We start from the raw sequence: 25,936 nt of genomic DNA on the forward strand, positions 1-25,936 counted from the left end.
GGCCCCAAAATCCACTAGGTGCTCCATTACCGCACTAGGGCCACATGTGGGATATTCCTAAAAACTGCAGGACCTGGGCAATAAATATTAAGTTGTATTTCTCTGGTAAAACCTTCTGTGTTACACAATTTTTTTTATTACAAATGAATTTTGGCAAAAAAAAGAGAAATTTGTAAATTTCCCCTCTACTTTGCTTTATTTCCTGTGAAACGCCTAAAGGGTTAAAATACTTTATGAACACTGTTTTGAATACTTTGAGGGGTGCAGTTTTTAAAATGGGGTAATTTATTGGGGTATTCTAATATATAAGGCCCTTAAAACCACTTCAGAACTGAACTGGCCCCTGTAAAAATAGCCTTTTGAAATTTTCTTGAAAATGTGAGAAATTGCTGCTAAAGTTCTAAGCCTTGTAACGTCCTAGAAAAATAAAAGGATGTTCAAAAAACAATGCAAATATAAAGTAGACATATGGGAAATGGTAACTAGTGACTATTGTGTGTGGTATTACTATCGGTTTTACAAGCAGATATATTTAAATTTAGAAAAATGCAAATTTTTACACATTTTCTTTAAATTTTGTTTTTTTTTTACGAATAAATATTGAATTTATCAACCAAATTTTTCCACTATCATAAAGTACAATATGTTACGAGAAAACAGTCTCAGAATCGCTTGGATAGATGAAAGCATTCCAGAGTTATTACCACATAAAGTGACACATGTCAGATTTGAAAAAATCGGCTGTGCCACAAGGCCAAAACAGGCTGTGTCCTAAAGGGGTTAAACGGACAGGCAGTAATACACTGCAATATAAAAGTGATCGGATGATGGCATTTTAAAGTCCCCTTGTAGGAGAAGTTAAAAAAAAATTTGAATAAAGTTAATAAAAAAAAATTATAAAAAATGAAAAACCCACTTTTTCCCCTTACAAAAAGCTTTATTATTATAAAAAACAAAATAAAGGAAAAAAGTTACACATATTTAGTATCGCCGCGTCTGTAACGACCCCGACTATAAAGCTATTACATTATTTAACCCGCACGGTGAACGCCGTAAAAAAATTAAATCAAAAACAATGGAAAAATTGCTGTTTTCTGTGAATCCTGACTTAAAAAAAGTGATAAAAGTGATCAAAAAGTCGCTTCTACTCCAAAATGGTACCAATAAAAACTAAAAGTCGTCCCGCAAAAAACAAGCCCTTATACAGCTATGTCGACGCAAAAATAAAAAAGTTATAGCTCTTCGAATGTGACGATGGAAAACGCAAAAAATGGCTTGGTCATTAGGGCCCAGAATACAAGCAGGGGGAAGGGGTTAATGGTGTTGTCTAGGATTATAAAAAAGGTATTTTTTCCAAAAACAGTGCCGCTTCTGTCCATGGGCTGTGTGGTTTTGCAACTCAACTGCAATTAAGTGAATAGGGCAGAAATGTAATATCAGGTACAGCCCATGGACAGGTGTGAAGCTTTTTCTGGATAAAAGCACACCTCTTTTCTTAAAGAAAACCTTTCACCTGCCCATACATGTGCAGCTGAGTGCAGCATGTAATTTAAATAACCCCCTGAACTGTCATTGGGTCGTGTAATGGCAAGGGGGCATGTAACATCGCTGTGACACTGTCCAATCAGCTACAGACAGTGCCACAGCAAGAGCTGGAGAGGGGAAAGCATGCGCGCGCACACCCTAAATTTGGAGCTATGCGCATGCACGCTCTCACTCACTCATCAGCTCTCGGCAGACAAGGACAAGACTGTGTGGTCTCTCGCGAGAGATCGCACAGTCTTGTCCTTGTTTGCCCAGAGCTGAAGAGTGAGTGAGAGCGTGCACGCTCGCTCGCTTGCTCTCCTCTCTCCAGCTCTTGGCAGACAAGGACAAGACTGTGATCTCTCGCGAAAGATCGAACATTCTTGTCCTTGTCTGCCGAGAGCTGAAGAGTGAGTGAAAGCGCTTGCGAGCTGCGCGCATATGCTCTCCTCTCTCCAGCTCTTGCTGTGGCACTGTCCGTAGCTTATTGGACAGTGTCACAGCCATGGGCGTAGCTAAAGGCTCATGGGCCCGGGTGCAAGAATTCAGCTTGGGCCCCCCTACCCCTCCCCAGCACCACCATCATCATCAGACCCCTGCGTGCTCCTATACCCAGACGCCTTGCCCAACAGCCCCATAGTATAATGCCCCCACACAGTTAATGCTCCCATAGCTGCCCCCACACAGTATAATGCCCCATAACGTATACTGCCCCCCCATAATAGCCCCATACCGTATAATGCTCCCCATATCAGCCCCCCATACAGTATAATGCCCCCCCCCGCAATATCAGCCCCCCCATACAGTATAATGCCCCCATATGTGCATAATTACTTACCTATCCCCGTTCCCACGTCGAGTGGAGGATCCTTCGCCTCCTCCGGTCTGTGCTATGAGTGACTCAGCGCAGGCAGGCGCGATGATGTCGCTACATCCCGCCTGCCTGCGTCGGCTCGCTCACGGCACAGGGAATGCTGGATCAAGGAGATGTCAGCTCCTTGCTCCAGCATTGATTGGAATCGGGACCTCGGTGAGTGACTCACGAACCCCCAGGGGGACGCGACCCACAGTGTAGGGATGTCACGATACCAAAATTTGGACTTCGATACCGATACTTAGTTTACTTTGCCAACAGTAATAAAAAAAAAACAAAACTTCTTCCATTTTCTGATGTGAGGCACGAATTCATTCACCGATGATGAATTTTGAATGTGCCTCATATTAATAGTAATTAACCCCATCATGTTTCTCAGTCATAATGGGTTAATATGTAAGGTACATGATGGGGTTAATTACTATTAATGTGAGGCACATGGAGGTTAAATTCATCATCGCACCTTGTGCCTCACAATTAGGCCCCATGCACACGACCGTAAATAACCTCCATTCACTTTCATTGAGCGCGGACACATTTCCGTAGCGCTACGGATGGGTGTCCGTGCCGTAGAAATGCTCCGACAATTATGGAACATGTCCGTCCTTTTGCATTTTGCGGGCCGTTCTCCCATACTTTGTATGGGAGCACGGCCCGAAAATGCGGGTGGCAGTCGGCGGCCGGCCGTGCCCGCAATTGCGGGCCGTGATTGCGGGCACGGTCGTGTGAATGGAGCCTAAGTGATAGAAAGCAATTTTTATTTCATTTTTTTACAGAGTACACATCATAAATGATGCAAAAAAATTGTTGTGCAGGTTATTACGGGCGCGCCAATACCGATTATATGTATGTTTTATGTATTGAGACTTATTTTAATGTTTATTATAAAAAAGGTGTATGTGTATTTTTTTAATTTAACATTACTTTGTTTTTACTTTATTTTTAAACTTCAATGTACTGGCCTATAGCTATATGCCAGTACATTAGCCTGTGTACTGATAGTACACAGGCAGTTGTTAGGACATACCTCAGTATGCCCTAACAACAGGAAATATGGTAGGACAGCCCTGGCGTCCTTCAATAGACCCTGGGCTGTCTGCCCATATATGGTATGTCCCTTAATCGCGTCACAGGAATTCCCTGTGACGCGATCCAGGGGCATCCCCCCTTCTCATTTTCCCCTGAATGCTGCAGTCCGCTTTGATCGCAGCATTCAGGAGAATAGCGGCGGAGATGAGCGGTTTCTCTGATCTCCGCCGTTATAGAGCGGGGCTGCGGCTGTGTAATACAGCCATTGCCCCGCTCCTGATATAAGTGCGCGCGCGGTCAGCATGAGGAGATGCGGCCGGCGCTGCACTAATGAGCGGCGGTTCAGGCACGGAGGACAGAACATGGGGGTGTTTTGTAGCGCGCCCGCCATGTTCTGTCTTCAGTGTCGACGCTCATTAGTGCAGCGCCGGCCGCATCACCTCATGCTGACGGCGCGCACATGTCAGGACTCAGGAGCGGGACAGTGACTGTATTACACAGCCGCAGCCCCGCTCTCATACACTCATGTGTACTATACTGTATTGTGCAGTTTGCGGTGGAGGAGGGGGGGGGCTGTGATTTAATGCCCCCCCCTCTCCACCGCAAACAACACAATACATTACAAGGCATCACAACACATTACATTACATTACAATACCTAACGTTACAACACAATACATTACATTACACTGCAGCTTACCTGGAGTCCTCCGCACCGACTCTTCTGCTCTGTCTGGAAGCCGTGTCACGTGACAACACGGTCACATGGTACACTAAGTGTACCATGTGACCGTAACCAGGAAGTGCCGGCTTCACGGCACACAAGATTTAGTTAGAAAACATGCTGTATGGCTTAGGGGCCCGGTCGCAACTGAGACCGCTGCGACCCCTATAGCTACCCAACTGGTCACAGCCATAGTAACACGCCCCCTTGCCTAAACAAGCCCCATTGATGGTTCATGGTGTTAGTTAAATATCGGGTGCCAAATATAACGGTACCGATATCTAAATAACGGAGGAGGGTAGGAGAAAAATGTAAAGTATCCCAGGGTTTGTGCAGCCCTCCCCATTACATGCTGCACTCAGCTGCACATGTATGGGGAGGTGAAAGGTTCTCTTTAACCTTGGCATACTGTATATTAACTTTTTAGATTTATATCCAACCTTCGTGAGTAATAAATTACAACACAAATCCTGGGCCTGCTAGCACAAAGCTGGTCTTTATTTGATAGGATTATTATAATTTTTTTTTTAAATAACATTATAAAAAATTAAAATTACATATTGTAAAAATGATCATTAAATTATAAGGTAAATAATCTGGAATTTAATACAGACACGCAATTGTTATTTAATAAGATTTAAAAAAAAAATATCTTGTGATCACAGACATGCAGCATAAAGTGAGATTCAATGTAATATAAAGTGATGGAGTCATTAATCCTGCACCATTAATGATACCCAGCCCCCTCTGCTATTATTGATATCAATTCCATTGTCTCTGACTCCCCAGTTCATCAGTATGCAAACGGAGTGTCACTATGATGGGTGGTGACTTGGTTGGATGCACTTTCTAGATTTCTGGCAAATGAGTATAATTATTTTCAGAGCTGCGGGCAACTCATGCATGTTTTATCCTCCATCTGGACCTGCACGATACACAATAGTGATAAAAGATGATATCCCTTCTTAGAAGCTCGCGGACCATTATCAACCAAGCACTGATGAAATGCTTGTGTATCCCCTAGCACTTTTTATTTGTGCCACAGCTTGACAATGCATTTATTTCCCAAAAGTGCAAAAATAGAAAAAAAAATCACTTCAAATATTCAAACCTTCTGTGCATACATTTGTGGTTTTAAAGCATTTGGCATTAGAATAATGGAATAATTTAGAAATTGACAAATTAAGTGTGTAGAAATTGTGCAAAGAGAATGTTATGGTCTCCAAAGCTGTAAAACAAGGCAAATACCAATATTTTATCTATTACCTAATAATACAGGAGTATCTAGTCTCTAGTTACGTAGACCTTATAGTGTTTTGTAGCAGCTGTTTTGTGGCTTTTGTTTTTGTCTAAAAGATTATATCATATATGTGTATTCAGAAACACAAATCAAATAAAAAAAGAAAATATTTGTATGATATATAATGTATTATTCAGATTTTTTATGATATATAATGTATTATTTTCGATTTTTATGATATATAATGTATTATTCTGATTTTTATAACTTCCTTCTCTACCACAAAGTTCCTCTTTTATTCTTTGTGAATGAATAAGAGAGATTGCAGAAGGACTCATCATACAAGGAAAGACATGGAGAAAGTACTATCTGTAACCTACATCATCTACAGAGAGGCAGTACTATCTGTGCCTATCTCATTTACAGGGATGCAGTACTATCTGTGCCTACATCATCTACACAGAGGCAGTACTATCTGTGCCTATATCATCTACAGGGAGGCAGTACTATCTGTGAATACATCATTTACAGGGAGACAGTACTATCTGTGCCTATATAATCTACAGGGAGGCAGTACTATCTGTGCCTACATAATCTACAGGGAGACAGTAGTATATATGTGCCTATATCATCTAGAGGGAGGCAGTACAATCTGTGCTTACATCATCTACAGTAAGGTAGTGCTATCTGTGCCTATATCATATACAGAAAGAGACAGGAAGGCAGTCAGATCTGCATACCTCCCAACATTTATATCCCCATTCGTGGGACATTTAAGCCCTGCCTTTTTTTTTTATCCTCCCTCAAATCTATCTATATATCTATCTATCTATCTATCTATCTATCTATCTATCTATCTATCTATCTATCTATCTATCTATCTATCTATCTATCTATCTATCTATCTATCTATCTCATATCTATCTATCTCATATCTATCTATCTATCTATCTATCTATCTATCTATCTATCTATCTATCTATCTATCTATCTATCTATCTATCTATCTATCTATCTATCTATCTATCTATCTATCTCATATCTATCTATCTATCTATCTCATATCTATCTATCCACTAGCGTAGCTATAGGAGTCGCTGCGGTCGCAATTGCGACCGGGCCCCGAAGCCAGGGGGGCCCACAGCCCCCCGCACCACATCAATAAAAAGTTACTATAGTAACTCGGGCCGCGGGCCCCTGTTACTATAGTAACAGACTTTACTTACCTTCCTGGTTCCGGATCGCAGCGGAGGTCCTGACGTCAAGCGCTGTGCGCAGCGCATGACGTCACAGCGCTATGCGCCGCGCACAGCATTGAGACGACAGAACTACTGCCGCAGCTGAAGAGGAAGTTAAGATTAGCCCTGACTGGCGGGGTCCGACTCCCGGGACCCGCCAATCAGCTGTTTTGAAGGGGCCGCAGCACTCGTACGAGATCTGCTCCCCTTCATTCCGGTCACTTAATTCCGGTCACACTGTGATGTAGCAGGCTTAGGGGGCCCATGAGACAGGATCACAGATTGTGTGATGCTGTCTGCTGGACCCTGTATCTAAGCCAATCACATGGTAGGCTTAGATACATGGCCCATGCGTAATCCTGTCTGCTGGGCCCTGTATATAAGCCAATCACATGGTAGGCTTAGATACATGGCCCATGTGTGATCCTGTCTGCTGGGCCCTGTATATAAGCCCATCACATGGTAGGTTTAGATACATGGCCCATGTGTGATCCTGTCTGCTGGGCCCTGTATATAAGCCAATCACATGGTAGGCTTAGATACATGGCCCATGTGTGATCCTGTCTGATGGGCCCTGTATATAAGCCTACCACACTGTAGGCTTAGATACAGGGCCCCAGCACACAGTAATCTTATACTGTATAAGATTACTGTCTGCTGGACCCTGTATCTAAGCCTACGTTGTGGTAGGCTTAGATACAGGGTCCCACAGACAGTATCACACATGGGCCCTGTATCTAAGCCTAACACATGTTTTACTAATCGTTTGTCTTGTGTGTTTTCTTACAGGTTCGGTCGTTGGACTACGGCGGATTCCAGGACTATTTCGATGACAGATTTTTTTTTGTTATCAATAAAATGGTTAATGAGGGTTGTGTGGGTTTTTTTTTTATTTCAATAAAATATTTTTTCTATGTCTTTGTGTTTTTTTTGAAACTATATTACTACCGCCTTAGTAATGGCCACCGGCTGATTGACAGCATCCATTGCTAAGGCGGGGCTTAGTGTTAGCCGGTGCAGAGGCTAACACTAACCCCCATTATTACCCCGGTACCCACCGCCACCAGGGGTGCTGGGAAGAGCCGGGTACGATCCAGTACCTGACCATCTGTAGTGATGGTCGGCCACTGGGGTGGTCGCAGGCTGGTATTATCAGGAGGGGAAAGGCCAGATACAGTGGCCCTTCCCACCCTGGTAATGCTAGGCTGCTGTTGCTGCTTTATTGTATCTGGCTGGTTATGAAAAATTGGGGGGACCCCACGTCATTTAAAAAAATAAAATAAAAAAATATAATTGGAAAAAACGATGTCGGGTCCCCCCCAATTTTCATAACCAGCCAGATACAACACAGCAGCAGCAGGCAGTATTACCAGGGTGGTAGGGGCCACTGCTTTTGGCCTTCCCATTCTAATACTACCAGCCTGTGGCCGCCCCGCTGCCTGACTGTCACTGCAGATGGTCGGGTACTGGTTCGTACCCGGCTCTTCGCAGTACCACTGGTGGCGGTGGGTACCGAGGTAATAATGGGGGTTAGTATTGGCCTTTGCACCTGCTAACATTAAGCCCCACCTTAGTAATGGAGGTTGTCAATCATCCAGCGGCCATTACTAAGGCGGTGATAATAAAGTTTAAAAAGATACAAGCACATAGAAAAAATATTTTGTTGAAATAAAAACACAACCCCCATTAACCATTTTATTGAGAATAAAAAAAACGCCGTCATTGAAGTCCTCGAATCCGAAGTCCAACAACCGAACCTGTAAAAAAAACACAAACACACAAAAATAATCAGTAACACATAAAGAAGCAAAATTATTATTCTTACCTTTCCTGGGTCCAGCGCTGGAGCAGCAATGTCAGCGAGCTGAGCCCTGTATCTAATCCAATCATGTGTGATACTGTCTGCTGGGCCCTGTATCTAATCGTATAATGTGTGATACTGTCTGCTGGGCCCTATATCTAATCCTATCATGTGTGATACTGTCTGCTGAGCCACTGTATCTAATCCTATCATGTGTGATACTGTCTGCTGGGCCCTGTACCTAATCCTATCATGTGTGATACTGTCTGGTGAGCCACTGTATCTAATCCTATCATGTGTGATACTGTCTGCTGAGCCACTGTATCTAATCCTATCATGTGTGATACTGTCTGCTGGGCCCTGTATCTAATCGTATCATGTGTCATACTGTCTGCTGAGCCACTGTATCTAATCCTATCATGTGTGATACTCTCTGCTAGGCCCTATATCTAATCCAATCATGTGTGATACTGTCTGCTGGGCCCTATCTCTAATCCTATCATGTGTGATACTGTCTGCTCAGCCACTGTATCTAATCCTATCATGTGTGATACTGCCTTCCGAGCCACTGTATCTAATCCGATCATGTGTGATACTATCTGCTCAGCCACTGTATCTAATCCTATCATGTGTGATACTGTCTGCTGAGCCACTGTATCTAATCCTATCATGTGTGATACTGTCTGCTGAGCTACTGTATCTAATCCTATCATGTGTGATACTGTCTGCTCGGCCACTGTATCTAATCCTATCATGTGTGATACTGTCTGCTGAGCCACTGTATCTAATCCTATCATGTGTGATACTGTCTACTGAGTCATTGTATCTAATCCTATCATGTGTGATACTGTCTGCTGGGCCACTGCATCTAATCCTATCATGTGTGATACTGAATGCTGAGCCGTGTATCTAATCCTATCATGTGTGATACTGTCTGCTCGGCCACTGTATCTAATCCTATCATGTGTGATACTGTCTGCTGAGTCATTGTATCTAATCCTATCATGAGTGATACTGTCTGCTCGGCCACTGTATCTAATCCTATCATGTGTGATACTGTCTGCTCAGCCACTGTATCTAATCCTATCATGTGTGATACTGTCTGCTCAGCCACTGTATCTAATCCTATCATGTGTGATACTGTCTGCTGAGCCAATGTATCTAATCCTATCCATAGTTTATAGGGTCGTAGTGCTATAGATATGCTATGCTGTCTCCTATACACACATTTTTTTGGGGGCGGACACATGTATTGGGGCTATTTCCCCTGACATTTTAAGCCCTGAGGGTATGTTCACACGGCAGCGTCCGTTACGGCTGAAATTACGGTGCTGTTTTCAGGAGAAAACAGCTCCGGAATTTCAGACATAATGGCATGTGCAGGCTTCTTTCGCTGCGTCCATTACGGACGTTATTGGAGCTGTTTTTCCATGGAAAACGGCTCCATTTACGTCTGAAGAAGTGACAGGCACTTCTTTGACGCGGGCGTATTTTTTACGCGCCGCCTTTTTACAGCGGCGCGTAAAAAAAATGACCGTCGGCACAGAACATCGTAAGACCCATTCAAATGAATGGGCAGATGTTTGCCAACGCTTTTGAGTCGCATTTTCGGACGTAATTCAATGCTAAAACGCCCGAATTACGTCCGTAAATAGGGTGCGTGAACGCAGCCTTAGTGACGCCCCCGGCTGCTAGTGCTGCATTGTTGTGTCACATAGGAGACCCAGCGATGCAGCTGAAAGCTGCGGACCATCGGCCATGAGGAGTTTGCGGGGGGGGGGCCCAATAAGAACTTTTGCATCGGGGGCCCATGAGCCTTTAGCTACGCCCCTGTATCTATCTATCTAGTCGTCCAAAGACAGGCAGCACTCCAAGTTTTAGTGAAAAAATGGCTTTTATTTAGCCCTTGTGCAACGTTTCGGCTCAGCGTATGGAGCCATTTTTGCTTGAAAAAGGCTCCATACGCTGTGCCGAAACGTTGCACAAGGGCTAAATAAAAGCAATTTTTTCACTAAAACTTGGAGTGCTGCCTGTCTTTGGACGACTATACTTGGGTTTGGAGCAGTGATCAAGCTCCCAGGGCGCGCACCCATCCACAACTTTGACTGGTGCTGCTGGACTGTGGACTTTTTTTTATCTATCTATCATCTATCGATCGATCGATCTATCTATCTATCTATCTATCTATCTCATATCTATCTATCTATCTATCTATCTATCTATCTATCTATCTATCTATCTATCTATCTATCTATCTATCTATCTATCTATCTATCTATCTATCTATCTATTTATCTATCTATCTATCTATCTATCTATCTATCTATCTATCTAATCTATCTAATCTTTCTATCTAGATTATTTTCCTTGTCGTAGTATTCACTGCAAGTAAACACAACATAAAAATTATTTGTCCCAGAAGATTACTGGTAACATATTGATGAAATGATCTTGTGTATTTCATTGGATGAAAGGTAATGAATGCATCTTGTTTTTTTTCCCCTCACTTTTTTTTGCTGTCCTCATCATATCTGTGTGATGACTCGCGCTTGGTACATTATATTGCTGGAGGCATTAAATTATTGCACATCCAGCATGGTGATACATGACATCCTCTCATAATGTTCCTCTCATCTAACCTATTTCAGCTGGTGCTTTCATTCTGCACCCATGCGTGCAGCATAATCACGCTCCCATATTCCATGCGCTGCCTTCTTTCATATTGAATGATTTGTACCATGCTACAGGGGCTCACCAAACATCACACACTCTTTATCAGCAGTTGTGCCAGGGTCTCCATAGCAACAGTATAATAGATTTGCCCTTATTCAATCCCAGAGGCCACATTGAAGAGCAATGCAAAATTTGCTGGAGCCTGAATTCCTTTCAACTCATGGCTCATGTGTCAGGGAAGGAGTTAAGGCATAGACAGCGGTAAACATTCACATGCAAAGGAGCCTTAATTCTACAGCATAGCCCGCTGTCTATGCCATTCACAAGGATAGGATGTTTCCACTTGTCGTATCAGCTATGCTTGTTGGCTTCTTGGAGACAGACAGATATATTGGCTAGTGGTCCCTCAGAACGGGCAACACAAGAGAAAAAGGATGGATTTCAATTTTCCAAGGTGAATTTAGATCCCTTTCAAAAATAAGGCGCAGCGTGGAAGCTCTGGAGAGCTGAGCCGCTTGAATTACCTAGTAAACCCAGAAATGAGAGTTTTATTTAACAGCGTTTAGTCACAAAAGCCTCTTCTAGCACAAAAGTAAACACAATTGTTGCCGAATATCAGACTGGAGCGCTGCCTAAATTCACTCCCCTGCAGCAGTTCAATTGGAAATTCCATTATGTGTCGATCGCTTGGTCCAGAACTAGAATTTCAGACCAAAAATATCATAAATATGTTCGAAATTCTTATTTTGTTTTTAATTGTTTTTTTTAAAAAAATTAGCTACGGTACTCCAGGAAATTTTCTAGCTCTATTGATTTTATTTCCACTTGTCTGTTGGTTGCCAAAGTAAATATATTCATTATTTAAAATGCTTAAAATTGTTAAGGCATCTCTGTTCAGAACTAAAATGCAGCATTATTTTTAATACGGGACTATTCAGTATTGTTTTTTCTCCAACGTCTCTAGGCGGCTTCATGAATTAAAGGGACAGACAATAAATTATAATGAAAGCATTTCTCCACTGTTTACTTGTAGCATCATTAGTATTATTATATTATATATACCTCGGAAGAATCAATGTTTTTTTCTTCTTGCTGCTCCCTTTAAGTGTTTTCTGCTGGTTGTTTAAATGCAGGTTGCCTAGAATGTGACTTCCTGTCTTGGTGACCACCGAGTGAGTATGTATAGCTACAAATACAGAAGTGGTCACAGGAAGTTCTATCTGTAATAAACTGGTTCTCCGTGAATTTAATTAAACTGGTATAAAAAAAATATTATGGAACCACATTGTCCAATATTTGTTACCCCTCGATGTTCTTAAAATATCACAAAGAGCCCAAATTATACAATTAATTAATAATTCCTTTGTCTGTCAATCTCCGAACAACTTACTAGTATAATGGTTCGAGTTAGCACTTCAGGTGGGGCTTATTCATGCCGAGCTTAGCAATGTTCCAATGCAGATGAGATCCTCATGTAACTCCATGGATAAAATACCATAAGTGGAATTAAATATGTTTGCTGCATTGCCTCCGTATTCTTAAATGTTCTGCGGGACATAAGTAGTACTTGTTCCTTAAGAGCTGATGTTGAGGACTGCAGATTTGGGAGGGTGAAGGTAATTGTGGTTGCATACCCTAGGTGATGGGTTTTATTACATTACATCATGGATGTCATCCTACAAAAAAGTTCTAGGACTGTAATATCTAGAGTAGTAAACACAATATTTGTGGGTGTGGTCATGAAAATAGAGGTTTGGTTATGCAAATAGCTACTGTGGTGATTTATTGCATCATTTATAGGCTGCGTGTTAATGCAAAAAAAAGTTACGGAAATTAAGGTGCGGGTTGCAAACTGGTTTGGACCCTGTTCACATCACGTTTTGTTCTATGTTTAGCATGTACGTTGGGGAAGCTCCAGAGGTACACGCTAAACGTGTCCATAGGGCTCCATTGCGTGATGAAGGCCCAAAGAGTGGACTACGATATTCCATAACACAGCATACAATTGAAAAAACTGATAAGTTTAACGAATGCCATAACAGTCTATGTGTGCCACTCTATGGCATCCATGACAGATCTCTGTTAAACGTATACAGTATATCGAGAAGCAGCAGTGATGTTATTGCCACAGCTGTCGCTGCATCAATTGTCCACCCCTTTAGCCCACCGCCCTGCACCCACAGGAGAAACCAATATGTGTAGTATACCCTAGAGCGGGCAGGCTGCTGTGCCCTCCCCTTTGCTTAATCCTCCTCCTCCTTGTACTAAGGTGGCAGGCTGAGTACACGCCTTAAAGGAACAGTGTCATCACAATTTTTTTTTTAATATGTTAAAGATGTTAGTGCTTTATTAAAAACGTTTATATTTATTTTTGTGTTTGTGTTTTACTTTTTCTTATTTTTACACTTTTTCTTCCCTATGGGGGCTGCCATTTTTTTTTCCATTTCTGTATGTGTCGATTAACGACACATACAGACATGGAATACGGCAGCCACAGTCCCATAGGGACTGCGAACGGGGCCCGTTCCATCCACTAACATGTACGCCGTCTGTGTGGGAACTGCGCATGCGCCGCTCCCACACAGTCCAATTTGAAATGCGCGCCGTCCGGCGCCATTTTCCTGTGGACCGGAAGTCGCGGCCGGACAGTAAGATTACTACTTCCGGTCGCGGCTTCCGGACTTGTGCACTTGGACCAGCGGCAGCAGACGGAGCGGACGGGCCGGAGGGAGCCGCGGCGGCAGGAGCAGGTAAGAGATTTCTATGTATGTTCGTGTTTGTGTACGTTTACTACTGTATGTAAACCTACTACACTGTGTGTTAGCTCAAAAAATGGCGACACACAGTGTAGGAGGTTAGACCGTTCAAACCCCTCGTTTATCCCGGCACTAGCCAGGATAAAGGAGGGGGGGATGCTGAGAGCTCACTAGAGCGAGGGCTTTTTACCCAATTTTGCAGCATAAAGCAATGTGGTTGCTTTACCACATGCAATGCTGCAATTTTGGGAATAGCTCCATCTAGTGACCAGCAATGGGAAATATTATAAATTAGAATTAATTTATAATATTTCCTGACTCGTGAAAAAAATAAAAAAAATTTGAACAATGTTTAATCACCTACACACTAAATGTTTAATTAAAAAAAAACAAACATGTTTTTCTGGCAACACATTCCCTTTAACTACCTGGGCTAGGTCCTCAGCTCCACTTTTCTCTGGAAGCAGCCGGAGTCCTTGCATGGGGCGCATTGCAATCCAGACATGTTTCCCGGGCAGCACAGCCTTGTGAGCTGGACAGGTGGGGGTTTGGCAGACTTCGGACACCAACAGGCAAGTCAAAAGCAGCAACAGCAGTGAAGTAGAAGGTCACAAGGGGACCAGAGCCTGAAGGTTCCCTGCCTTCCCTCTTTCTGCTGCTGCCAGGGGAGCCCTGCATACCTCCAGCACCAAGATGCTGTCATAATGTCATAATCCATTTCATTCCTGCATGAACTTCATCTCTGCTGTAGCTGCATTTCAAACAGCTGAAACTTTTATTTTATGGAACTCTGCTTTCCTGTCTTCCTATATAGTCTAATGTTATCTCTAACTTTTGTCAAAGTGTTTGATCGTCGTTAAGTTTTATGATCATCCAGACCTGCTAGTTTGTTTGTTTATCCCTGCATAGCTTTTTCACCTCATGTGTTTAGTTGATTTGATTAATAGCTGAACGAGCTTAATTAGGCCTAGATCTGAGCATCTACTCCCCTATAAATTTAGATGTAGCATATGGGGAAGGCACTCATGCAGGGGGGCACGAAGGCAGAAGTCATCTCTGTCTAAGTGTCATACTGTCAAAGTGTCCTGGCAGTTATACATGGCAGTTATACATGGCAGTTATACATGGCAGTTACACATGGCAGTTACACATGGCAGTTACACATGGCAGTTACACATGGCAGTTACACATGGCAGTTATACATGGCAGTAGCACAGGGTCAGTGACAGGTAAGCTGCATTAGCAAAACAAACAAACTATCACACGCTCTAATTATTAGATTCCAAACTCTATATGTTTACAACCATGTTTGCTACCGCGCTCACCATTATAGCTGCTCTTGGTTTACAATCCTATCGCCCATTTAGGCCTTGGCAAAAACCAGTCCACATCAGTCCCTCTCTCCTTGCCTCGCCCATGTACAGCTCCCATGCACTATTCACTGTCTTCAATCACCTTAACCCATCTCATACCACTGCCCAACATAAAAAACGCTCTCATAAATCACAGAACCATTTGCTGTCTCTCTCCTTTCTCCTGCTACTAGCTGCAGGGGACATATCTCCCAACCCTGGTCCTCCCTTTTCTTCTGCCAAGCTCAACCACTTACCTGCCACACATAGAAACCCTGCAAATCTTCTTACCATTCCTTGTATGTCTTCTCCTGTCTCTTTTAACTGTGCTCTCTGGAATTCTCGGTCCGTGTGCAACAAACTCACCTTTATTCATGACTTATTCCTTTCTAACTCTCTCAACCTTCTGGCTCTTACGGAAACATGGCTACACCTGTCTGACACTGCTTCCCCTGCTGCTCTATCTTATGGTGGTCTCCAGTTCTCTCATGCCCCCAGACCTGAGAACAGGCAGGGTGGAGGAGTAGGTATACTTCTTTCCCCACCGTACACTTTTCAGGTCATTCCCCCGGTCCCCTCACTCACATTTCCCTCTTTTGAAGTCCACACCCTCAGACTCTTTCACCCTTTTTCCCTCCGAGTGGCAGTTGTCTACCGCCCCCCGGGCTCACCCTGCCAATTCCTGGATCATTTTGCTGCCTGGCTTCCACAATTTCTATCCTCTGAAACACCCACTCTCATCATTGGTGACTTCAACATCCCCATTGATAACCCAATCTCCCCATCTGCCTCCCAGTTTCTATCTTTAACCTCCTCCCTAGGTTTGTCACAACTTACTAACTCTCCTACACATGAAGACGGGTATTCGCTTGACCTGGTCTTCTTCCGTCTCTGCTCAGTTTCTGACTTTACTAACTCTCCTCTCCCGCTCTCTGACCACAATCTTCTCTCCTTTACTATCAAATATTCTCTGCATTCTCAGGTCATCCCTATGTATCAGACATACAGAAATCTACATGCCATTAACACTGTGAAACTCATAGACTGTCTTCTGTCCTCATTGTCCCCTATCTCTTCCCTCTCCTGTGCCAATCTGGCTGCCAAACTTTACAATAACACTCTCAAAAATGCATTGGATGAAGCAGCCCCCCCTACACTCCGAACCACCCGACAAAGACGACGACAACCCTGGCACACGCCTCAATCCCGCTTTCTTCAGCGGTGCTTGAGATGTGCCGAATGACTGTGGAGAAAATCGCATTTGGATGCAGATTTCCTCCATTGCAAATTTATGCTCAAAACGTACAACTCTGCCCTTCACCGCGCCAAACAAGTCTATTTCACTTCTCTCATCTCCACACTATCTAATAATCCAAAACGCCTCTTTGATACTTTTCACTCCCTCCTTAGTCCTAAAGTGCAGACGCCGATCACAGATCTCTGTGCTGAAGACCTGGCCAATTATTTTAAAGTTAAAATTGACAACATCCGGCATGATATTATCTCCCAGTTCCCTAGTAACATCGATCCCCTTCCCTCCCGCACTCCCTCTTCTTCACTCTCAGCATTTGACCCAATAACTGAAGAAGAAGTCTCTAGGCTCCTCTCTTCTTCTCGTCCTACTACCTGCCCTAGTGATCCTATCCCCTCACACCTCCTCCAGTCCCTCTCCCCAGCTGTCACTAGTCACCTGACTAAAATATTTAACCTCTCTTTCCTCTGGTATCTTTCCCTCCGCTTTTAAACATGCCATTATAAACCCATTACTGAAAAAAACAACTCTTGACCCATCCAGCGCTGCTAACTACCGACCAGTCTCTAATCTGCACTTCATCTCCAAACTCCTGGAACGCTTGGTCTACTCTCGCCTTATCCGCTATCTCTCTGCAAACTCCATTCTAGACCCCTTACAATCTGGTTTCCGCACTCAACACTCCACAGAAACTGCCCTTACTAAAGTCTCAAATGATCTCTTGGCGGCTAAATCGGACGGTAAATCCTCTCTCCTGATTCTTCTGGATCTCTCTGCAGCCTTTGACACTGTAGACCACAAACTCCTACTTAACATGCTCCACTCTATTGGCCTAAAGGACGCGGCTCTCTCTTGGTTTTCCTCCCATCTCTCTGACCGCTCATTCAGTGTGTCATTTGCTGGTTCCACTTCTTCTCCTCTTCCTATCGGGGTTCCTCAGGGATCAGTCCTAGGTCCGCTTCTCTTTTCTCTCTACACAGCTCCTATTGGACAAACCATCAGTAGATTTGGCTTTCAGTACCATCTCTACGCTGATGACACCCAATTATATACCTCTTCCTGTGACATCACCCCTGCTCTAATACAGAACACCAGTGATTGTCTGTCCGCTGTCTCTAACATCATGTCCTCTCTCTATCTAAAACTGAATCTTTCTAAAACTGAGCTCCTTGTGTTCCCACAATCTACTAACCTCCGTAAACCTGATGTCACCATCTCTGTGTGTGGCACTATCATAACTCCTAAGCAGCACGCCCGCTGTCTCAGGGTTATTTTTGACTCAGATCTTTCCTTTACTCCTCACATACAATCACTTTCACGCTCCTGTCATTTTCATCTCAAAAACATCTCCAGAATCCGGTCTTTTCTTACGGAGGAAACCGCCAAAACTCTCATTGTTGCTCTGATTCACTCTCGTCTTGACCACTGTAACTCATTACTAGTCGGTCTACCCCTCACCAAACTCTCCCTTCTCCAATCTATCCTCAATGCAGCAGCCAGGCTCATATTTATGACCAACCGCTACACCAACGCCTCTAATCTGTGCCAGTCACTGCACTGGTTGCCCATCCCCTTCCGAATAAAATTCAAACTTATTACTCTCACCCACAAAGCTCTCCACAGTGCTGCACCTCCATACATCTCCTCCCTCATCTCTGTCTACCACCCCACTCGGGCTCTACGTTCTGCCAATGACCTTAGATTAAAATCCTCCATAATCCGAACCTCCCACTCCCGTCTCCAAGATTTCTCTCGTGCTGCACCCGTCCTCTGGAATGCGCTACCCCAGACAATCCGATTAATTCCCAATATCCACAGTTTTAAACGTGCCCTGAAAACACATCTATTTAGACAGGCCTATAACATTCCCTAATCTGACTCCTTTCCATGGCCCTCCTTTTAGATTAGTCATCAGAATAAGATTCCCTCACACTCCTTCTCTTCATGTCCGTCATACACGGATACTGGCTGGTGACCGGCTCATGCAGCTTAAAGGAACAGTGTCATCACAAATTATTTTTTTATATGTTAAAGATGTTAGTGCTTTATTAAAAACGTTTATATTCATTTGTGTGTTTGTGTTTTACTTTTTCTTATTTTTACACTTTTTCTTCCCTATGGGGGCTGCCATTTTTTGTTCCATTTCTGTCTGTGTCGATTAACGACACATACAGACATGGAATACGGCAGCCACAGTCCCATAGGGACTGCGAACGGCTCCCGTCCCATTGACTTCAGTGTACGCCGTCTGTGTGGGAACTGCGCATGCGCCGCTCCCACACAGTCCAATTCGAAATTGGCGCCGTCCGGCGCCATTTTCCTGTGGACCGGAAGTCGCGGCCGGACAGTAATATTACTACTTCCGGTCGCGGCTTCCGGATTTGTGCACTTGGACCAGCGGCAGCAAACGGAGCGGACGGGCCGGAGGGAGCCGCGGCGGCAGGAGCAGGTAAGAGATTTCAATGTATGTTCGTGTTTGTGTGTGTTTACTACTGTATGTAAACCTACTACACTGTGTGTTAGCTCAAAAAATGGCGACACACAGCGTAGGAGGTTACACCGTTCAAACCCCTCGTTTATCCCGGCACTAGCCAGGATAAAGGAGGGGGGGATGCTGAGAGCTCACTAGAGCGAGGGCTTTTAACCCATTGTTGCAATGCTGCAATTTTGGGAATAGCTCCATCTAGTGACCAAAAATGGGTAGTATTATAAATTAGAATTAATTTATAATATTTCCTGACTATTTCCTGACTCGTGAAAAAAATAAAAAAAATTTGAACAATGTTTAATCACCCACACACTAAATGTTTAATTTTTAAAAAAAAAACATGTTTTTCTGGCAACACATTCCCTTTAATGTTACCACCGCATGTGTATAAAAATGGCCGGACCATTGTACAGAACAAACACTGTTAAACTTTGTGTAACCCTTATTTCCTCATAGATTGTAAGCTCTTGCGAGCAGGGTCCTCACTCCCCAGGTTTGAATTGTAAATGAACTGTGTCACTATGTAATGTCTGATATTGTTTGTTTCATGTTCCCTCTAAATTGTAAAGTGCTGCGTAATATGTTGGCGCTATATAAATAAAGATTATTATTATATATTATTATTATTATTATTATTATTATTATTATTATTATTATTATTAATAAGAGCTCCAGTATCTGGGGGTGTTAAGATTTGTATGTTGTGAGGTATATGCCTGCTTGTGCCAAGAGAGGGGGCTGCATAGGCAATGTATCCCACTGTATGCTCATATAGTGGGATACTTTGCAGTCTTCTGTCGGTAGTCCTCCAGATGTATACCTCCGAGGGAGGGCTATAACAAGATGTGCCTTAAAGGGAATCTGTCACCAGTTTAGTAATGCCCAATCTCCTGGCTCATCTAATAGGCGCTGTCACACTGATAATGCTAGTGAAAATTGTGTCCCAAAAAGTTTATTATTTTAGAAGTTATGAGCTTTTTTCTAAATATGCAAATAAGCCTATACTTGACAAGTGGGTGTCAACAGCAGTGATTCTCCTGAGGTGGAGCTCCCTCACAGCCTCTGACGCTGTCCTATCAGCATGAAGCTGCTTCACACAGTGTGAGAGACTGAGGCTGGAGGGAAGGGGAATCACTTCAAATAGCCATATATCCGGCTGTGAAATCTGGTGGCATATAAAAGATGGAATTCTAATCTTTCATATGGCACCAGGATTGCAGTTCTAGCTGTGACACAACCAGAGATATCACCAGTTAAATACACAGGCGGGAATGGAAGCTGTATACTATATGGTCACGTTGCGTCGCTGGGCAGGGAAGGGGGAGAAGCTGTATGCTGATTGGACAGAACCAATAGAGTCACCTCCTATTAGGCTATTAGAGCCAAATTTGCATATTTAGAAAAGTTCATAACTTTTAAAATAATAAACCTTTTTTGAAAAAATAAAATACACTGTAGTTATCAGCATGACAGCGCCTATTAGAATAGTTAGGAGACAGGGAATTAACAAACTAGTGACAGATCCTCTTTAAGCAGGTTATTAACAAATCAAAACTTTGTTGCTAGAAAAACATATTTTATGTTCCATCTATTCACCGCAAAAAATGTAAAGCATATCTGTATAAACAACTTTTTAATAAGGCTTCATAACGTTGTATAGCACCATCACAATTATGTTCATTGCCATGTTAATTTACATAAACCCCAACTTCTAACGTCTCGCACTTTTGTTCAAACTTTGAAAATAGTATATTAATTTTTCCTGTCTTTTCATTATGAATTCAGTTAGTGGTAATAAAAAATATATTTTTTGACCTACTTATGCAATCTTGCTTTGGAAAATTCCCAGTCCACCTATGTCAGGATTGTTAAATTGCAGACTATTGTAAACACAAACTCTGCCCAATATGGTAGAAAAATCTAAAGATCAGCAATAATGATGAGAACAAATATGATTATGATGATAAATTACTCAATTTAGGTAGAAAAAAGATGGATAATATTCTTCGGTAGTTACAACTATTCATTGTGTCCTCCAAATAACTTGCTGCTATAAGGGATCATACCAGCGTCGCAGACATGAGCAAAATGTAAATGTCATTGTGGCGCTCCTATACAGCAGATAGGGTGATGTGCCGGCAAATCTCTGCCCCAGGTATAGTTGTTTTTTTTTTACCACATCACAGGGGGCCTCTTTGTAGTGTACCCTTCTGTGCCCTGGCAGCCAAAAAAGTGACAGAGCATTGCCCTGGCACCATAACACCCCTTCATTAAATTCATATGTCACTAGGAATTTTGTGATGTATTTCAGACATAGATTTCCATCTATAATCAGAAGAATATATTATATATATTTACTTTTTAATTGTAGGATTCTTATATAATATTGACATTATTAATTAACCTGGTCTTGACCTGACCATTGCCTGCAGGAGCGATCTTATTAAAGAGTAACTAAACTTTAGTGACATATAGTGACATGTCAGAAGCTTTGATCGGTGGGCGTCCGAGCACTGAGACCCCCACCGATCGCAAAAACGTGCAGCAGAAGCGCTCATGGACTTTTTATTAAGTCTGTACACCTTTATATCGGCTTTCCAAGAAAAGTCGATCAGAAACCAAGCCGCTCAGCGCTCCATTTTAGCGATCGGTGGGTGTCTCAGTGCTCGGATACCAAAGTACTAAGAACTAAGTATATCAAATCATTACATAAGCGATCGAAATATCGCACTATATAGTCCCTAAATTATTAAATGTCCACAGAAAAAAAATAAAACCATTTTTTTTTTCAAAAAAGTGGTGTTATTTAGTAAAAGTGTAAAAAGCTAAATAAAAACTGCACATATATAGTATCGATCAATTGTGATGACCCAAAAAATAAAGTTAGCATATTATTTAAACCGCAAAGTGAACAACGTAAAAAAACAAAATGCAAAAAAACAATGGCAAAATTGCTATTTTTTCCATTTCCCCCCAAAAAATAATAATAAAGATGAATCAATAAGTCCCATGTATCCAACAATGGTAGCAATGAAGTCCCGTAAAAAAACAAGCCATCAGATGGCGACATCATGAAAAATAAAAAAGTTATGGCTCTTGGAAAGCGGCAATGCAAACTAAAATTATTTTAGTTCAAAAGTCTTTTTATTCTGCAAAAGTAGTAAAACATAAAAAGTGTACATATTTGGTATCGTTGTAACCATACCGACACATATAATAAAGGTTGCATGATATTTATGATGCATAGTGAACGGTGTAAATTTAAAATGCATAGAACAATGGCTAAATTGCTGTTTTTTTTTTTTATATCCCCCCAAAACAAAAAAGTTAATAAAAGTTAATTTAAAAAATCTATATACCCCAAAACGGTGCCAATGAAAAATACAACTCATCCCACAAAAAAGAAGTCCTCATACAGCTAGGTCGACTGGAAAATAAAAAAGTTATAGCTCTTTGAATGTAACCAAGGAAAAACGAAAAAATTGCTTGGTCATTAAGGCCCAGAATGCATGCAGGGGGAAGGGGTTAATTTCTTAATACATCTTTATAGCGGTTGGGGTTCGGTTTTTCTGATACAGAGCTCCAAATCCCTTGCATAGACATTGATTTGAAACATAACATTCTAACTGCCTGCAGCCACCACTGGAGGGAGCTTAGCAGCTTATTGCATACTTGTTATAATCGAGTTCAATGCACAAGCAGTATATAGTAAGCGCCTAAGCTCCCTCTAGTGGCAGCTGCAGGCAGCCAGATATGTAGGGGATTTTTTTTTTAGCTCTGCATCAGAACAAAGCTCCGACCGCCTTTAAGAAATATTTAGAAATAAATTAGCAGACAATTTTGAACATATATATATATGTATATATATATATATATATATATATATATATATATATATATATATATATATATATGTATATAGAGTACTGTGAAAAAGTTTTAGGCAGCTGTGGAAAAATGCTGCACAGTAAGAATGCTTTCAAATATAGAAGTGTTAACAGGTTTTTTTTTTAATCAATTAATAAAATGCAAAGTGAATGAACAGAGGAGAAATCTAAATCAAATCAATATTTGCCTTAAAAACAGCATCAATTCTTCTAGGTACATATGCACAAAGTTATGGATTTTGTAGGATTATAGTCAGGTGTATGATTAACCAATTATACCAAACAGGTGATAATGATCAGTATTTTCATATGTAGGTTGAAACACAGTCATTAACTGTAACAGAAACAGCTGTGTAGAGGCTTAATCTGGGTGAGGAACAGACAAATTCTGATACAAAGGTGAGGTTGTGGAAGACAGTTTCATGTTACAGGTCCACCATGGCAAGACTGAGAACAGCAACAAAACACAAGGAAGTTATACTGCAAGGTCTCTGCCAGGCAAAGATTTCAAAGCAGACTGGGGTTTCAAGATGTGCTGTTCAAGCTCTTTTGAAGAAGCACAAAGAAACAAGCAACATTGAGAACCTTAGACGCAGTGGCCAAGGAAACTTAGTGCATCAGATCCAATACACATCATGTTTACTTCCCTTTGATATCAGAAGATGTCCAACTGTGCTATCAGCTCAGAACTGTCAGAAACCAGTGAGACCCAGGCAGGGCTGGCTCCAGGTTTAGGGGGGCCCTTGGGCGACAGAGCCTTAGTGAGCCCCTTTGCGGTGCAACTCGAGCGGCCGCGGTATAAAGGCACAAACTAGACAGTGAATATGAATTTATAACACTGACCAAACCCTGTAGCATAGGGTTATCCGTCCTTTCAAAATTGATGGCCTATCCTTAGGATAAGCCGTCCATTTTCAATCTCTAGTGGTACAACTGTCGGGACCCCCCCAGATCAGCTGGCTCCTGGCATGTAAACATTTCTGGGAGACCAGAGATTGAAAATGGACCTATAATTAAGGATAGGCCATACATTTTTAAAAGATGGCTAACCCTTTTAACTTTAAATGAAACACATTAAAATACCAAAAGATAAACAATATTTTCAGTGATCAATGGCAAAGAAACCCTAGAACAAGATACATACAACGTGAGAATTTATCAAACAATGCCAGAAGGATGTAACCGTGGATCACTTACCATGTACATGTATGTCATGGGCCAATGAATCCAGATAGTTTCTGTGATGTGTGAATCTTGATGTACCTGTTACACAGAGGTTGTGATTTCCGGAAGACCTGGTATCTATAGGCTTGAGTATTTCAGTACCTGGAGGAGTTAGAGGTAAACGTGATGTTGATAAACTGCCTCTACCAATACCACCTATACTGTCCCTTACAGGACACCAACCCCCCAAAAAAGGCGACCTTTAAGAAAACAGTTATGGATCAGCTTTAGTACCAACTTTGTACTCTCTACACAGTAATACATCCCTATGTGCTCCCATACAGTAGTGCTACATATCAGAGATAGCATATCTAAGGCTCCTATAGCTACACCACTGGATAAAATTGGATGCATTGTCTCAGCAGACAGTATCATACATGATAGGCTTTGATACATGGCCCAGCAGACAGTATCACATATGACATACTTAGATACAGGGCCCCAGCAGTAAGTATCCTTGTACTAACATACGTCCACCCCCCAAAAAAAATGTGTATGTGTGTGTGCGCGTGTGTGTGTGTGTGTGTGTGTGTGTGTGTATGTATGTAATTGCTTTGTTATGTGTTACTAATTTTTTTTGTGTGTTTGTATTTTTTACAGGTTCGGATGTTGGACTACTTCAGATTCAAGGACTACTTCGATTACGGCTTTTTTTTATTCTCAATAAAATGGTTAAGGTGGGATGTTTTTTTTTTTTATTTCAATAAAATATTTTTTCTATGTCATTGGATTTTTTTAAACTTTATTATTACCCCCTTAGTAACCGCTGGCTGATTGACAACATCGATTACTAAGGCGGGGCTTAATGTTAGCCGGGGCAGAGGCTAACACTAACCCCCATTATTACCCCAGTACCCACCGCCACCCACCAGGGGTACTAGGAAGAGCAGAGTACGATCCATCACCCAACCATCTGTAGTGACGGTCGGGCACAGGGGTGGACACAGGCTGGTATTATTAGGCTGGGAAAGGCCAGAAACAGTGGCCCTTCCCACCATGGTAATGCTGCCTGCTGCTGTGTTGTGTCTGGCTGGTTATAAATAATGGGGGGTCATTTTTCCATTTAAAATAATAAAATTACGTGGGATCCCCCCCATTTTTCATAACCAACCAGACACAACACAGCAGCAGCAGCCAAGCATTACCAGGGTGGGAAGGGACACTGTTACTTGCCTTTCCCAGGCTAATAATACCAGGCTACGGCCGCCCCAGTGCCCGACCGTCGCTACAGATGGTAGTGTACTGGATTGTACCCGGCTCCCTGGTGGTGGTGGTACCGAGGTAATAATGGGGGGTTAGTGTTAGCCTCTGCACCGGCTAACACTAAGCCCTGACTCAGTAATGGCCACTGTCAATCAGCCAGTGGCCATTACTGAAGCGGTAGTAATAAAAGTTTAAAAGAAAATACAAGGACAGAGAAAAAATATTTTATTGAAATTAAAAAAAAACACACAACCCTTGTTAACCATTTTATTGAAAATAAAAAAAGCTTTAATCGAAGTAGTCCTCGAATCCGATGTAGTCCAACAACCGAACCTGCAACAAAAAACCCTATTAGTAACACACACGTGGTAGGCTTTGATACAGGGCTAATGTGTGATACTGTCTGTTAGACCATGTATCTAAGCCACAAGGTAGGCTTAGATACAGGGCCCCAGCAGCCAGTAATCTTATACTGTATAAGATTACAGTCTGCTGGGGCCCTGCATCTAAGCATCTTACCATAACCACATGGTAAGCTTAGATACAGGGCCAATGTGTGATACTGTCTCTTAGACCATGTATCTAAGCCTACCACAAGGTAGGCTTAGATACAGGGCCCATCAGACAGTATCATACATGGACATACATACATACATACATACATACATGCC

Source organism: Rhinoderma darwinii, chromosome 1 (assembly GCF_050947455.1).
Source record: "Rhinoderma darwinii isolate aRhiDar2 chromosome 1, aRhiDar2.hap1, whole genome shotgun sequence".
Classification (NCBI taxonomy): Eukaryota; Metazoa; Chordata; class Amphibia; order Anura; family Rhinodermatidae; genus Rhinoderma; species Rhinoderma darwinii.